A 16,781-nucleotide genomic window follows, 5' to 3' on the forward strand; every position below is an offset into this window, starting at 1 on the left:
ATCGCCACACAAAATCTCATTTTCATTGAAAATTTCGAAATTTATCTGGACAGTGAAGCTGAAAAGCGGCTTAAAGGAGAATGTTGCCGCCGGGCACCTACTGCTCAAAAGTGCCTCACGTTGTCGGCAGGATTCGAACCTGCGCGGGGAGACCCCAATGGATTTCTAGTCCATCGCCTTAACCACTCGGCCACGACAACCTAAAAACATGCTTTCTGACCATCCTCCGAGACCACCACAGCTGTGCACAAAGCCATGTACTGCATAGTCAGCAGTACATGCAAAAAACTGATGGTCCACCGCACTGGTGTTGTGGGTGACACTGTGCACAACTGCAGCCAGGGGAGTCTGGGGTTTTTTCAAATGGCAGAAGACCCCTGTTTTATAGCCTAAGTCACATGAATCAGCAAAGCTGCCGCACCAACAGATCAGCTTCTCATCCAGAGACAGCCAGTCGGAGGTGCAGATTTTATTCTAGTTGAGGATTCTGTAGCATCACTTTGTTCGTTTTCAGACCCATAAGTTGCACCTTAAATGCGTCAGTACGTGCATTGGTCTCCAAATGTATCACTGGGGGGCTCCCACAGCTCAGCAGTAAGGCCCATTGTCAGCAGGATTCAAACCTTCGCAGGGAAACAAGGGTTTTCCAATCCATTGCCTTAGCCACAACCAAAAGCATGGCCAGAGAGCAACTTTCCAAAATGTTTAGAACTTTCCTCCACGGCTGAGAGAAAACAGACTCTTATTAAGTGCACATCAATGCCACATAGTGGCTTTGTTGCAAGCCCACTTTTTGTTCTGTAGGGCATGCTTTAACAGAGTCTGATTGTCTCACTTCTTTTCCAGGAGTGCCTTGCCGAACAGAGCCACCCTTTTTTGTCTTTCCATAATACCTGATGGTGTGTGCCCCAGGGTGCTCAAAGCCTGTTGTCTTGAAGCAGCTCTGGCCCCCTGGTCAAACCACACTTGGATCCTCTACAGTTCGCCTACCAGCCTCAACTCAGAGTTGAGGATGCCATCATCTTCCTGCTCAACCCTGTCTACACCCACGTGGACCAGCCGGTGAGCACTGTGAGAGTCAGGTTTTTTGACTTCTCCATTGCATTCAACACCATCCGTCCGGCTCTACTGGGTGGGAAGCTGACAGCGATGCAGGTCTATTTTTTGAGGCGGCTGAGGTCCTTCAACATCTGCAGGACTATGCTCAGGATGTTCTAAGAGTCTGTGGTTGCCAGTGCTATCCTGTATGCGGTGGTGTGCTGGGGCAGCAGGCTGAGGGTAGCGGACACCAACAGACTGAACAGTAAAGCCAGTGACGTTGTGGGGGTGAAGCTGGACTCTTTGACGGCGGTGTCTGAGAGGAGGATGCTGTCCAAGCTGCGTGTCATCTTGGACAATGTGTCCCATCCACTCCTCGACGGGCTGGTCAGCTACAGGAGTACATTCAGCACACAGCTGATAACACCAAAATACACCACAGAGCGCCACAGGAAATCATTCCTGCCTGTGGCCATCAGACTGTACTCCTCACTCTGAATGGCAGACACTCTGATAACGTGCAATAACCACTTTGATGTGCAATAATCCAGTGCAATAACTACATCCATGTGTAATATTCTATATTGAAATGTTGTTAATCTGTTGTTTTATTTATCACACGGTAGTAACAAGAACAAATGTACATCTATATTGTACTTTAGTGTTTAGATATATATATTTTATATTAGTACTTACGTTTACATTTTATTGATATATTCTACACTTTCCTACTTCTTTTAAGACTTTAGAATGGGAGCATCTGTAACTAAATGCAATTTCCCCTCAGGGATCAATAAAGTATTTCTGATTCTGATACCTGGATTGAACCCAGGGCCTCATACATGCAAAGCATGCACTCTTCCACCGAACTACATCCCTGTATGCTCAACATGTATAGCCTATGCCTCGATGACAGAAGCAATCTGACTACAAGACTTGATATACATGGCTTTAAAACCTGCAAACTGCAACGGCTAGAAGTATTACCTTAATTTGAGTGTGAGTGTCTGTAGGTGCAGTATGAACCCCAACTGTTTGTAAAGCAGGTGAGAACATCTGCATTCTTAGATGAACACAACATGAAACTTGCATCAGTGGCAAGAGTGCAAACCTTAGTCCTGCTGCTAGTCAATGTTCCAGAGTGCTGCTTATGTTGTTTTATTTATCACAATACGAGAATCTACCCTGCATAAACCAACAGTGTTATACAAAGAAGTTTTCCTGAACAGAATTTAGTTTTAAATGTAATACATCATTTCACAGTTAGACACATTATGTTTTCAAAATTGCTCTAACACCATGATGTATATGCCATTTATCAATCTGTTGTTTGGAAACCACAGTGATACTTAAAAGAGAGCTGTTTCTGCTTTCTCCAGCAGATGGTGGTATTGGTCTATGATATTCACTGAAGCTATGTGAACATCAGCCTGTGACCCTCCCACTTCCCCCATCCCAGTAAACTGTTTGCTAAACTGTGCGTGCGTGTGCGTGCATGTGTGTGTTACAAAGCCTTATAATCTCACCCAGGATTAACAGTGGATTTCAACTGGTTACAACGCGCTCTTTGTGATGAATGCAGAGCCAGCAGGTAAAAACTCAAGAGACTGTGTGATGGAGAGTTAGTACAGTGTTCTTATCAGCATCCACGTGTGTTAGTTTGTGTGTATATGCACAATACTGATAACCTTTAGCACACATGTTTGCATGCATGATGGTGTGCATGCCAAGCAGGGCTAACCATATTAAAGCCTTTGCGGGTCAAGTGATTTTTAAACGTTGTCTTGGTCAGTTAAAGAGCCCTGAATCCATAGCAAAAATGGAAAAACATTCTATGTTTTTTTTTGTTTGTTTAAAGTAACAGATTATGACTGCATGAAAACAAACAAACAAACATTATTTAGGCATATGGCCAAGAATAAGCAACAAAAAAAGGCAATGTGAAGCAGCTCCACTCGCAGTTTCCATTCAAGCCTTAGTTGCTCAATCATCACATACAAATATGGATTCTAAGCAGGGCCCAGTCTCCTCTGCCAAGCTGACAAAGCTGTGCCTGTGTTGTGTTGAAGCAGGGCAGTGGGGCACAGCAAAGCAGCACATTCAGCCACTGACATTTTAACAGTGGTTTACATGACGCTATGCCATGAAGACTCGCTTTTCCTTCCATGAAACGAGCAGCTGCACTGATGCTGGCAATGATGCAGATGAGGTATATGCATTTTAAATGGCTCATGCTCCTTCTCATGACTTCATTCTATAGTTTTTCATGTGGATATTGTTGTTGACAATTCGCATATTTCACAGTCTTTTTATTTCGTACTTACATTTGTTAGCCAAGTTGTAAGAAGAAAATGCTGGCATTGTACATTTCTGCAAATCACAGATGTCCTATAAATGTAAATTATATATGTGTCATTATCGCTTCTCAAGTGAAGCAGCTCTGATTACATATATATGAGCTGACTTTGCCATCGGGAGTTGGACGGGATGAGGGATGGCATGAAACCTTGGTGAGAAGGCTGGTATCCTGTAGGAGTGCAATGATCTATCGATATGGATCAATGTTTCAATTCTATGAGCAATGATTCTGTAACATCAATGCAGAGTGAAAACATTAGTCCATATCATCCTTCAGATTAAAATTTTGTGTCACTGTCATACAGCATCAGGCAGATGATGGCAAGCAGCCAAGAGAGAGACTCAGAGGAGAATGTTATTTACTTGGAAATACATCATCAATGTGGAAATACTTTGTTTTTAGAGAAACAACAGACAATGCACATGTCATATGACAACAAAAGCCATACTCTGGAAACATCATGTCCCCGTCAGACATCTCAATTTGCTAACTTCTTGCTATAAGGTTAGCTGCTCATTTTCAACAATGTCAGACTAAAAACGTGCACACAGTCTGAAATTAATCTGTATGCAGTGACTTAAACCAGCGGTGATTAAGAAAAAGTATCCATAGATCATGTAAATTATTGAGCTATAAGTTGAGTAAAACTCCGCTAGCCCCTATGCTAAGTTATCCAATTTAAAATGCCATAGGCTTATGCTAAAAATGTTAGCATGTTGTCTATGTGGGGAAAATGTGACGTGCAAAAGACAGTTGTTTTGTCTATGATCCTTGACAGTTATTATTGAGCCGAGTTTTTTACTTTTGTTTAAAGGATCTTGTTGTTAATCAACGTTTTATGGCTATTAGGAGAAGTTTGTCCTCAGGGCTTTAAGTCAGATGTCCCCAAACTTTTAGGAAAAAGATCTTTTTTTTTCAAGAAAGGGTTTTCTGACAGAATGGACCAGTTTTAATTATTATATCATTTTATGTCGTTTTGGTTTTCTATGGCCAAAAGCAAAAAAAAAGGAGGTGGCAGCTTTTTCTCTAACTGACCTTGTTAAATAAGCACATAATATTAGCTCAAATTGATTGGCTCGAACTGAATAGAAATTGTATCATGGCACACTTTGTGATATTGGCAAATATCATATCATTGTCCACAGAATCAATATAATATCACATCCTGATGAAACCAGTGGTTTACACACCTAGTTTGCTTAAGACCGCTGTTCAAGACCAACGAACAACAACTCTGGCTGACAGAGTCGTTGCAGTCATAATCTGTTACTAAAAAAAAACATGTTGTTCAACATAATTTCCAATGGGGATTGTGCCACCAAAAGTGAGTACTTTGAACAAACATGATCTTTTCCTAACCATAACCAAACATAAAGGTTGAAAATATCTGCAAGATAATGCACCAAAGTTACATATAAATGGTTTGCAGAAAAGTACAATGTCAAAATTCTGTCAATTTGGTCGCATCTGCTCTGCGAATATAACGTGTTTGTGTACATTTTATGAGAGTCGTACGGTCATCTAGCATGTGTTTATATCACCATATTTATGTATTTATTTAATTTGAGTGCATGTGGACGTGCAGCATCATTGTGTTCGCTTGTTTGTGTTACCCTCCACTGAGGCTGAGACTTGGACCTGCAGCACAGCATGAATGACTAAGAAGAACATGACACATACTCTATGAGGTGAGTTTCCCCACACTTCTTGGCGCTGTCTGGTTATGGCTGGGGGCCCATGGGCAGGGATAGATGCCCAGCTACAAGGTTCAGGGGGGCTGTATGCTTCTTTATCCCTCGAGGACGGGTGGACTGGTAAGTTTCAACTAAGCAGAACCCAAGTTGTGCCTAATAAACCACGTGTGTTCCAGCCTCCGTCACACACAGAAAGACGTATTTAGTGAGCTGTGCCTCTGCAGAGTATGAAAATGAAATTCCTGATTAGCCTTACAGCCCAGGAGAATAAGCTGACACTCTTGCCAAGTTTGCACTCTGAATAATGAGTAGGAATATTAAGGGTAAGAGAAAGCAAAACATACAGTGAACTAAAGCCACCTAGATTTCATGGTCCTTGCCACAGAAATGCTGCTTGTTTTCAGATGAAGCAACCCCGGTGCTGCCCTGGAATGGCCTTTGTGTTCAAATTTTGACTTTACACCCAGGGGAACAGCAGCCCTTCAAACACAATTTAATTGCCCTTTCACTTTGAGAAACACAGTAAAACAGCTCACAAACACTCAAATAAAAGACAAAAAACTGGGGAAACTTTTGTCACCAGTCTTTTTCTGTGTCACATACAAAGACACTTGAACAACTCTGACACAAAACCACTTTAAAGACTCTGTTTGCGGTTTAAACTGACTTTCCACTCTGCATGCCACCATGGAGAAGATTGTATGTTGTCATTGGCAATATCTGGGGTACAGAGCCTACTGAGTGACAACAGGGTGACCGTCATCTTGGCAAGCCAATAATCTGGGGCCATTTAAAGCCAATAAGCATCAGAAAATAAAGCCTTTGTGGTTTTCACAAACACAGTTGCCCAAATTACATACAATCTCTGAAAGAATGCATCACACTGGTCCCGGGTGGTCCTTTATACTTTTAATTTTTCACATATCCTTCTAAATAACAGCCTTTTTTTTTTTTTTTTACAAATAAATCACATTCAATCATTTGCAACATTTTATCAGGTGGACCTAAAACCCTTTCATAAACACAATGTCAGGTACATTTAGCATCGACTTGAGTTTGCATAGTGCTGTCAGGTATACCTTTCACCGCAAAGACCCCATCTGGTGGAGGCTGACAGTTAAAGAGGCTAAAGCTATTTTATTGTGGTCTATACTAGCGGAGGTACAGTTCTTGAAATCACAGACTCTCATCAAGCTCCCAGTATGGATTCCGTCTGTATCATATTACTAACTCAAAGCTGCTCTTGGTGTAGGTGTTCCTGCTTTGTGTATGTTTCTCAGTCTGAACGTCACTAAATTCTCCTATGCTAAAAGCAACCAGAACAGCACCCCCTCCACTGATCCCATGGGAACCCCCTCTGAGATGGATATCCCACTAACATAAATGCTAACACAAAGCAGGATCACTATCACGGCTGGCTACTGTAGGGGCCCAGTGGCTCAAATCCTGACATAAGGCTGATAAGTGGTGGAGTTTGGAGGTTCATTCAACATCCTGGCTCTGGAAAAAGCTAAACAAAGGTGTCATGGAGTCTCAAAAAAAGAAGGCATAGCGAAAGCTGCTGTGGAGGAGCTTGTCTAGAGCACCTATAAACAGATTCATCATACTGGCATAGGGCGATGGATCAGTGTCACAATTGTAGATCATTAAAAAAATGCTCTGAAACAAAACATCTAAAGTATATGAGAAATCACTTTCTGTTTTTAAAGATGCATATACGGTGGCAACGCTTCCCATAGGCGATAAAGTCGACACCCTAGGGCGTCATTCCAAGGGGGGTGCTAAAATAACACCAAGAAATATGTTCAAGTGCGTCATCACAGTCTGAGCAACAGGTGATGCTAAATATCATGGGTAATTGTAGGGTAATAGTGAAGTTAAATGGACATCGAAGCAATGTAATACATTGAGAGATACACTGCTTTTCCATCAAAATTAGTGCATGTACACTGTTTTTTTTAAACACTGGAAATCAGCCAAAAACGGATAATAGATGTCTTTCTCATTGCCAGAAGACCAGAGCTGTGTACATGGCTCTGCAGCAGGAGAGTATGCTTTACTTTTATTTGTTTTGTTCTGTTTTTTTTACAGTCATGTTCAACATCACAGATAGGTTGGAAAACAGGCAAGTCAACACTGGAAAGCAGCACGGAGACCAGTGAAAATTCAACAATGGGCACTTCCTTTTCAGATCTCTTATTTATAAGTGCAGACTAATTTGGAAGATTTTTGAGCATGCTCGAGCAGAGAGGGACACAGATTCACATGGTGAAAACAATATCTGCCATTGCAACATTGTCGTGGTTGGTAATGTGATTTTGTGTAAGGCCATAAAACAGTGTCTATTCACTATTTAAACCATTTAGTGTTTAAAGAATGGCATATGCATAATGCATATGTTTAATACCATGAATACAAAATGTAAGTTATGTTCTGCATTTTGGCATCAACTTTAACCATAACCCAGAGAGCTTACCGACGTTATTTGTGTATAAAATGCTGCAATTTTCTGAGCCTTGACTTTGTTTAATATTTTAGACTGTAACTATCAGGAAAATTACAGTGTGTCAAGAAAAAAACTCCAAATAAATATGATGCTCTGGCTGTCCACTGAATGTGTAAACAGGCCAAGTACTAGCAGGTTTGCTATAATAACTGCACGAGGTGATAATACGTCAATGCTGTTTCATCTGCTTGTTTCCCCGTCCCCAAGTCGTAAATCCCATCCCTTTTAACCCCACCCCATAATAAAAAAAGCAGCCTTAGGTTTGACTGGTTTTTTTTGTAAATAGAACCAAAATTAATTCCAAAAAGCAAGCCCTGCAGCACTGATGAGACCAGACAATTGACCACTATGTTCTGGGAAAACCAACAGATGCGATTCAGAGCCATTACTTTAACTTCCCTGCATCTGCTAACAGTGTTTACGTAGGTTTAATCGTCCACTGTCACATATTAAAGATGGTTAGCTTTATGACTTCCTTTGTGTCCCTTTCTGAAATTCAAACCTCACAACTTCCCAACCCCCTCTACTCTTCCACTTCTGTGAAAATCTACATCCAACAAGCCCACTCACTATTTATTCTCCACTATAGTAACTGGAGTGCAAGTCTTGTCTGTGTAAATACAGGTGAAATGAGAGATCTGCCAGAAGGGGGGTTAGACTTAGCAGGACATGCTATAGTTATTTTACTGTCTCTTTAACATTTTAACATTCATCCTTATTCCAGAGGACTTGGCATGCATCTAGGCTTTCAAACAGTGCCCACCAAATGTTGTTAATATAAGCACTAAATCTCAATTAACAACAAGGAGGCATATTATGTGGCTCCAGAGGAGATTTATCTTGTATTGCGGCCAGGCTTGGGGAATGGAGGAGTATTAGAGAAGATTGAATATGGAGTCTAAACACACTGCACATGTTACAGCTCATTAAACAGTCAGCAGCCTCACACACAGCATCTGTTTTTTCACTGGTTTATCAGTGTGTCCTGGTGGTGATAACAAACTCTAATTCTATCAGAAAAAGAAGATCATCTTTATGGTTTGCTTTGCACATTTGTTTGTCTCTGACAGTGAGTTTGATTTCTTAAAACAACTACAGCAAATAATCCCTCATAACCTACAAACTGAATTAAAAATGATGAAATGTCTGGAACACAAACTGGCTCTGCAGGACAATGAAGTGCAGGTTCACACCTTAAACCCTAGTTAAGACTTGCATATCAATATTCAGTGTATTGTAACAGCTAAGACTAGATTTGTACCGATTCCATATTGATAAAATGCTGCATTCACTCAAAATCTGGCATATTATTTTAGTATATGAGAGCGGAACGATAACAGAGAATACAGCGGTAATGGTAGATGGACTTGTCATTCAAATTTAAAGTACTTTAACTTTAACGCCAGTCTCCTTGATAGAATTTAGAGGTTTTTGTAGCTTCTTCATATAAGAAGAAAGCATGGGTGGTCTGGAAAATGTATTTACATTACTGGAATAATTACATGGTATAATAAACACAAGATAATTTTAATATATTTAAATCTATTCTTTGTAAACAATACAGCATCATCATCACAATATATCGTTTTGCATGCTTCATTTTACTGTTGTACTATTCTGTCGGGCTGTTTGTTTGTCTTGTACCGTCAAAAAGATGTTGTTTGTCTACTGTCTGACTGATTCCATGTGAACGCAGCGATATGTCATTGCCTGGATCTGTTTGTACCAGCTATTTGTAAATGCCTAAAGCAACTGCATTGTGTTCCTAAGTTCTTTGCAACATCTAGATAGTTTCAAACCCGTAATTTACTTAATTTGGTTGCACTATTATAACGCGTCGAAGCTTGTTAAGACTTAATGAAATTGGTGTGAATTGGTTGCTCAGGAGCGACACTATCCAATCAAAGGCAATTGTACAAAGAAAGTCAACTTAACATCACAAGCTGTAGCATAACTTCCAAAATTTACTGTTTTTAGGGGACATGATAGGCCTGTAAAACACTTTAAACCATTCATGGAGAAATATGTGTTTTGGAGTTATAATCATGCACTGCTAACCTAGTTGAAGTTATTATGTAATATAATCTAACATTATAAATATGAAGGATTTCTTTTGAGGTATATTATTTTAGATTCTTCCCAGTTTGTTATCAGAGGAAATTCTGAGAGTTGGGTCAGATAACTTGACCATATCTCACATCATCTGTTTTAAGCTAATATTAGCCTGGTCAGCTCATCTATTATAATTATAAGCAAAGCAGCAGTTAAACCTGATCGTTTCTGGGTAAATATTTGGTAACATCTGCATATATCACCAGCAAGTAAACACCTCATAGGCAAAGTCTGATGAACAGCTGGTGTGAGAGGCAGCTGATCTCTGACATGTATCATAACTTTACTCTAAAAGTAATTTGTTTTTCACCTATACCATCCCCACATTTGAGATAAATAAGTATTCACACCTACACTGACCCCTGACCTCACAGCACAGTGGTGCCTTTTCATTCTTTCCAGACAGCAAGCGTTCACGTGAAGCAGGGGACCAAACATTTATGGGGCCGACATTGTTCTCAGGGCAACCCGCTACAGTCAATCCAATCCAGTCCTCCTCCTCCCAACCGTGCCACCCTGCCATCCTCTGTTCCCTCTGTGAGGGCCGCACAGACCGCTGGTCCTCCAAGGCAGAGGCCGCCACCCTGACAGTACACGCAGGCCAGACACAACTTCAAAGGTTGTTGCTCGTGGGCATCTGACAGGGTGCGTTTTCAGCCAAATAAAGCCTGTTTTGTATTTGTGTTTTTAATTTTGTTTTTCTTTAAAAACATAATTCTGAAATATTTTACTCTAAACCAGCTGAGTATGTGTTGGGTCATGCAGGCAAGCCAGTTTTATTTTTTTAATTTCAGGCCTGTCACTTTACAGTTTTATATATATATATATATATACACACAGATATATATATATAAATGGCTAAATGGCATATGTCCTGAAGGAAGCAGACGGGAAGTTTGTGTAGCCTAATGTATGGAAACCTATATCTGCCAGTGTGTTTAATGGGAAATCTTCTCGAAATAATGAGTTAGTATCTCAAAATGAGTAGCATCTTAAAATAATAAGAAATGGCTGCTCAATGAAATTGACCGTATGATGTCTTGTTTTTTTGAGATATTAATGTAATATTTTGAGAAGAATGTTATTATTTTGAGATATCAACTCCTCATTTTGAGATACTAAAGCCTTTTTCAAATGGAGACTACCATTACCTGGCAACATCCGGTAATTTGAAATAACTGTGAAGGGTGTCTTTGATCTAAATCTCATTTGAATCTGCCATGTCTGTCACTTGTCAGGTAAAAAATCCACTGCAAATTACCTTCCATATTTCGCCAAACACAGAGGTCACATGATAATATTAGTCCAATGCAAATAAATATCTCGCTGATCTCGGCCTGTATATAGGTTTTTTGTTTTCTCCGCACTTCTTTTCTGCCCCTTTCCTAGTCAAGAATTCTGGAAGACTACTTTGACAATTATAACTGAATGTTTTGACAGCATTTTGGGTACAAGAAGCTCATCTCACTATACAGCTTGTAGACTTGTTCACAGAAAGAGCTCAAATCCATCAGAAGAGTGAAATCTCAAAAGATGAGGAGATGGATGACATATGACAATGTGTGGCCGAATCAGTTCTGTTCATTTAGTTCACATAAAATAAAATTTAAGAAAGAGGTTAACACTGTACATAAAAGCTTGTGGTGCTGTGTAGTTACAAGGTTACAGATGGCTGTGTTAATCATAGGGGGATAATGTAATCAGTAATCGGATGAGTATATCTAAGTAAATACAGACTTGGCTCATCCCATGTAAATGCAGGACACAAAACGCTGCCGTAGGTGGGGAAATTTCTAAATCAAATGAGGTCCCCTGGCAATACTAGTCCCATGCGAATAAGGGCTAAAGTCATTATTTCGACAAAGTTTCTCATTATAACTCCCAGGATCTTTTTTCCACACTAATGCAAATGTGCTTCCATATAAAAAGTAAATATTGGAGAGTGAATGTTGAGGTTATCACCAATGCCATCTTTCAATATGCATGGTCTTAGGTCTATAGTCATTAAAGCAAGGCAATATGTTAGTTTTGTGTCCTGTGCATCTATTGTTAAAGAAAAATTAAAAAAGACTAGACAAAAAGACAAAAATCTTTTTTTGTATCAAACAGAAGGTGAACATACTGAACTTGACTCTGGGTCGACACTGGATCGTAGCGACTTTGATTCCAGGCTAACTACAGCTGACGTCCAGGCCTGGGGTCAGTATGTGATCCTCAAAAGACACATTCTCCTGCTCATGCTCATGACCATGGCAAAGAAACTTTTGTAAGTCTAAGATGTTTGACTTGTATGAAAAGTTAAACAGCAGTGCACAGAGTAAAGTTTGTAAAAGAAGGTGGATTTATGTCAGTCCTCCGTGCTTCTTCTGACTTTTCTTAAGGGGTAATTTTCTGTATGGTCTTCTGTGTGCTCATGCACACATATGTAGTGACTGTTTGCATTTGCATGTGTGTGATCTTAATCGTCTCTCCTGCTCTTGTGTGTCCGGTGTGTTTGCTTTGCGCTGACATATGGTGCCATGGCCGTTTATCTGCACTTTAACTAGACACACAGGCTGTTTGGAATGTGTGTGGGAGAGGACAGCCCTGAGCTAACAGACTCTTCTTCAACCGCCATCTCTGTTTACCTGCTATTGTTCACAGCTCCTGTGCGGAGATGAAGAGAAAGGGGATGATTTATGTGTGTGGTGACAACAACAAGTGTTTGGGTTGCAGTGGCGCCAATACGTTTCTTTATCCAGTGGAATCAGCTGAAGTCGAGAGACACTGACGCTACAGCAGTGTTTATTTGTGGAAACTATTACAAAATGCAGAGCTACAAATCAATGGAAGCTGTTTATGTGGTGCAATTTTTGCGATTATTCACTGTCATGCTCAAATTCAAAGCTTTAAGGCATAGGGGAATTCAAGGACAGGGCAATTTTACAGGCAAATGAGTTAGTTTTCCCATTTAAAAACAACATTTAGTGAGCCAACAATTCCTTGGGAAGAGACAGGCATCGTTTCTAAATGAAGTCAAGTCACCCACTGGCTGATTCGTTATTCTCCTTTTATCCCTCCTTCCTCTTTCCTATGCTGCATCTGATATTGTTGATGTTGTTTTTCTTTCTTTCTTCCTGAAAAATGAATAGTGGCTCTGTCACGTCAGGGAGTGCAGGGCTCTGGGTTGTCTCCTTCCTGTTGCCTGTCTTATCTCGCACACAGATCCTGGCCTGGCCTGCCTCGGTGTCAGGCCTCGGTTCACTCACCCCCTCTGTAGAGATAGACAGAGTGGGGGTTTTGGGGGGTTGGTATCAAGCCCCCCGCCTTTTTCATTTTCTCAGAGCAAAGGCAACCAGCTCCTTCCTCTCCCAGACCATACTGGGACACTGGGTATAAAGAGTCTGGTTTTAAATGGAAAGAGGTAACATGCAAGATGGAGAGAGATGGGTGGGGGTCCATGTGTGGGGGCTTTTACTTGAGGCCCCACCATGAGGTCCTCATTTGTTCCCGGGGCCATTACTGTGACAGACTGTTTACAATCACCGACAGATTAGGTTTACTTAAGGATTTATGTTATTCCTTTAGCAGAAACGTATAAACACGGCTGACGCTTTTCCACCACCCTGCTGTTATAAATTAATACTGCCTGCCGGGGCCGTGGGGCTTACTTTAAGCACGCTGAAAATGTGTGATTCTCTAAACTCCGTGCAGGGAAAATATGTTCTAATACTTTCCCAAAGAGGTGGAATGAACAGTAGGGCAGCTCTGATCTGTGGTGCTACCGGCTCTAGCCTTTCCTTTACCCACTCTCTTTTGACTTCAGAGAACTCAACACCCCATTCAGAAGTCATAACTGAGTGAGGAAAGTCCACTGCCACTGGGTGGTGCAATATGAAAGGGAAGATGATCATATAATTTTCTAACAGCAAAGATATTCTCTTTGCATTGTGATTTCATATGTTTCTATCCTCTCAGCAAAACTAACCCCTAACCATAGCCCTTGCCCTTTCCATTAATCCTCACTATTTAGCATTAAGAAATACTTTGGATTTAAGGACATTAATATGTGTTTATTCATGTATTTGTAAGCCATCATAACTCTGTAGCTTGTAACTAACTCAGCCAAGTGTAACTGTTATGACTGATAACACACTATGACATAGCTGAAACATATTTAACCATACATGATATCAACTGCCCTACACGGTAAACTGTAATGCTCTAAGTGCACCTACAGTGGAAGTTTTGAATGTTTAGCTAAAACATGTCAATTTAAGTTTTTTACATAAAGTGGGTCTCATTAAGTAAGAGCAGGACAATTTTGTGCGTAAAGTGTTTGCAGAAGGAAATGTATGTGTATTCTGGCATTCATCAGTGTTAGTAGCTCTGAGCTCTCATAGGTATTACCACAATTTACACCTTCCTCTGACCGCTTGTAGCACTTGTGTAAATAAGGAATGCAGATAAATATTGCTTGTCATTATAAGAAATTACTATTTTAATTTGTATTGTGCTGTTATGTTCATGATACGCACATGCCTTTCAAACATGCAAATTAAACATGAAAAAAGTAGAAAAATAATTATAGAATTAACATAATAGAATTATATATTATAATTAGAAGTTTCAATAAAAAAAAAAATCAGTGATGGCTGTCACAATGTATAACGAGTTTGTGAGAGCCCTAAAATACTGAACCGGAGCCTGAACAAGCCTGAATGGTATTTAGTTCCAAGGCGTTTCAAGTGCAAATCTAATCACACATTCATGCAAAGCATTGTATGGGACCATTTCGAACTAAAAGAAAAAAATGCCTTCTGCAAACACTGTGATTCTGTGTTCAAATACAACACGGCTATGAATACCATGCTATGCCACTTTAACAATATTCATTCCAGTGTGCTGGCCAGATCCTCCACACCGTCTCAACAGCAACCCACCACCACCTCAGTGTTAACACGGAAGAGCTGCAACACACAGCAGGCAAAAAAAAATATCCCAGTCATTCTGCAACGTTATAGAGAAAGACATGATGCCGATCACTATGATAGATGGCCAAGGATTTTGGGCACAATCATCTCGCTCATCCAGACCAGATACAAGAGGCTAAGTTAAAGCTACTAGTTATGCAAGTGAGTAGCACTAGCAAGTTTATGTTGGCAACTGATAGCTGGACTGCCTAGACAACTGAAAATGATGTTAGCATCACCTGCCTCTACATCACAAAGGACTGGCGAGTCACCAGTGAGGTGTTGCCTACTAGAATCTTCCCAGGCCGGCATACAGCAGATCAACTCGCCAGAAAGTCAAATGAAGCAGTGCAGGAGTGGGGGCTTGAGGGCGAAGTTATAGCATGTGTACACAACTATGCGGTGGATATCACCGCAGCAAACACCAGCAAAGACCTACAAGAATAGCAACAACAGATGACACTGCCCGCCACCGACTTACCACGTCTGTGACATGGTTGACCGGCTAGTAAGGCAGAGGTGGGCTGTGGTTAGCGTCCTGTCCTAGTGTCAAACTGTACACTGCCAAGACGCTGGAGCTGAGAGAGGAATACTGGAGGCTAATGAAGGGCACAGTATTGCAAAGACAGTGATGTCAGTGGAGTCAGAGGTCTCCATCAGCAACACTTACCTTATTCATCGATGAACATCTCATGCGGAAAGAAGCAGACCACCTATGAGCGGTGAAATTAACCAATAAGGTCCGCTTCTCCCTGATTAAGAGATTAATGGTAAGGCCCATGCAAGAGGTCAATTCAATTTTTTAATAGTGTTGCTATAATAAAATATTAGCCCTAAGGAAACTGAAGTCAGTTAATATTAACCTATATCATAACGCTTTTCATATCTGGTAATTATTTGTTTCCCAAAACATGCTGAATTAACGAAAGGTATGGCTGATAGCTGATTTTATGACGAGGCACCTTAAAGGATTCAACAACACAGATATACAAAGAAAGTAATGGTGGGCCCACACTAAAAAAAAACAACAGCAACAAAAAAACAGTATAGTCTTTAAAGTTTACCCCCAGATGCAATGCCTAAACACCTAATCTAGCATGCGTGGGGCCACGCAGAAGATGATAGCTACAGGATGGGGCCACCCAGAGAAAGCAGGGTTACTCACCCAACACAAGTGTAGTTACTACAGGTCTCTGTCCACCGAAAGTGCGGCTCTTCTCACTAGTTGCCCTGCTGTAGATAAGAAAGTCTCTACTCCCTCGTCGCCAGAGGTGCAGCTGGGCTTTGCCTGGTCATCCAGTGCACTGTCTGGTCTCCTGCCGTCCGCAATAAGGGTTGACAGTGTCCATCAGGTGTCTATGCCGGGGCTAGCTGAAGCTTAGCATAGCCGCTAAAGCCAAAATACACAGCTACCGTTAGCTCCGCGCTACTGTTAGCTTAGCTGGAAACTTACACTCATCCCTGACAGACTCAAAACACATTTATCTAACAGTTATACACACTGCGACTTACTGTGGGGCGTCAAAACTACTCCTCTCGTAACATTTTTATAACAATAATGTTCGGCTAACACACTGAATCTCCATATCTTCTCTGTGGCAAGCTAACAAACAGCTGACCCGCTCTCACACACCCTTGCTCGTTGTTGTCCCGCCCTCCAGCCAATCAAAAGCTGAGGAACTTGACTTTGCCCAATGATTGACTAATAAGAGCTAGCGTGCAAAAACAGCAAGGTAGGATTCACATCACCTTAGGTTTTATCACCTTGCCACCTGTTATACTTGCGATCAATGATGTAATTGATAAGAACTTATGTGTGAAGTTTTTGGGAATCATTTTAAAACTGGTTATCAGAAAAGGTCCCTCATGCTCCCAATTTAGAATATAATTGATATTAAATTGTTGTTCTTGTGGCCGATAGAAAGTGGATATGATGCACAGTAGCTTAATTATTATGGCTAAACTTACCCACAGATGTAGTTTTATTAATAATGCCAGACCACATTTCATTGTCTTCATGAATGAGTTATTGCGTTCCAATAAAGCACTGAAAACCAAACAAGCCTTGCATATTAAAGAAAAAAAATCATATATTATTTTCTGAATACACTTACTCTTTT

The 16,781-nt window shown here is 40.7% G+C and overlaps 1 long non-coding RNA gene and 2 other non-coding genes across 3 annotated transcripts in view; all 3 read right to left on the reverse strand.

Annotated features, from left to right (window-relative positions):
* The window catches only part of trnag-ucc (transfer RNA glycine (anticodon UCC)), a 72-nt gene extending 67 nt beyond the window's left edge, over positions 1–5 (reverse strand). Inside the window, exon 1 of the tRNA in view lies at positions 1–5. This exon is cut by the window's left edge and continues 67 nt beyond it. This is a non-coding gene — a tRNA (tRNA-Gly).
* A 113-nt stretch (positions 6–118) lies between these two features.
* trnas-aga (transfer RNA serine (anticodon AGA)) lies at positions 119–200 on the reverse strand. Its single transcript has one exon. It is a non-coding gene; the product is annotated as a tRNA-Ser (tRNA).
* An 11,648-nt stretch (positions 201–11,848) lies between these two features.
* Positions 11,849–16,240, reverse strand: LOC148186008 (uncharacterized). Its single transcript, XR_015775403.1, has 3 exons — positions 15,827–16,240; positions 15,332–15,413; positions 11,849–12,962 (listed from the first exon to the last, which is right to left on the reverse strand). It is a non-coding gene; the product is annotated as an uncharacterized LOC148186008 (long non-coding RNA).
* Between the last annotated feature and the right edge of the window lie 541 nt (positions 16,241–16,781).

The sequence above is a fragment of the Plectropomus leopardus genome, chromosome 21 (genome assembly GCF_026936395.1).
Source record: "Plectropomus leopardus strain MGB_pleo_1.0 chromosome 21, ASM2693639v1, whole genome shotgun sequence".
In the NCBI taxonomy this organism is placed as follows: Eukaryota; Metazoa; Chordata; class Actinopteri; order Perciformes; family Serranidae; genus Plectropomus; species Plectropomus leopardus.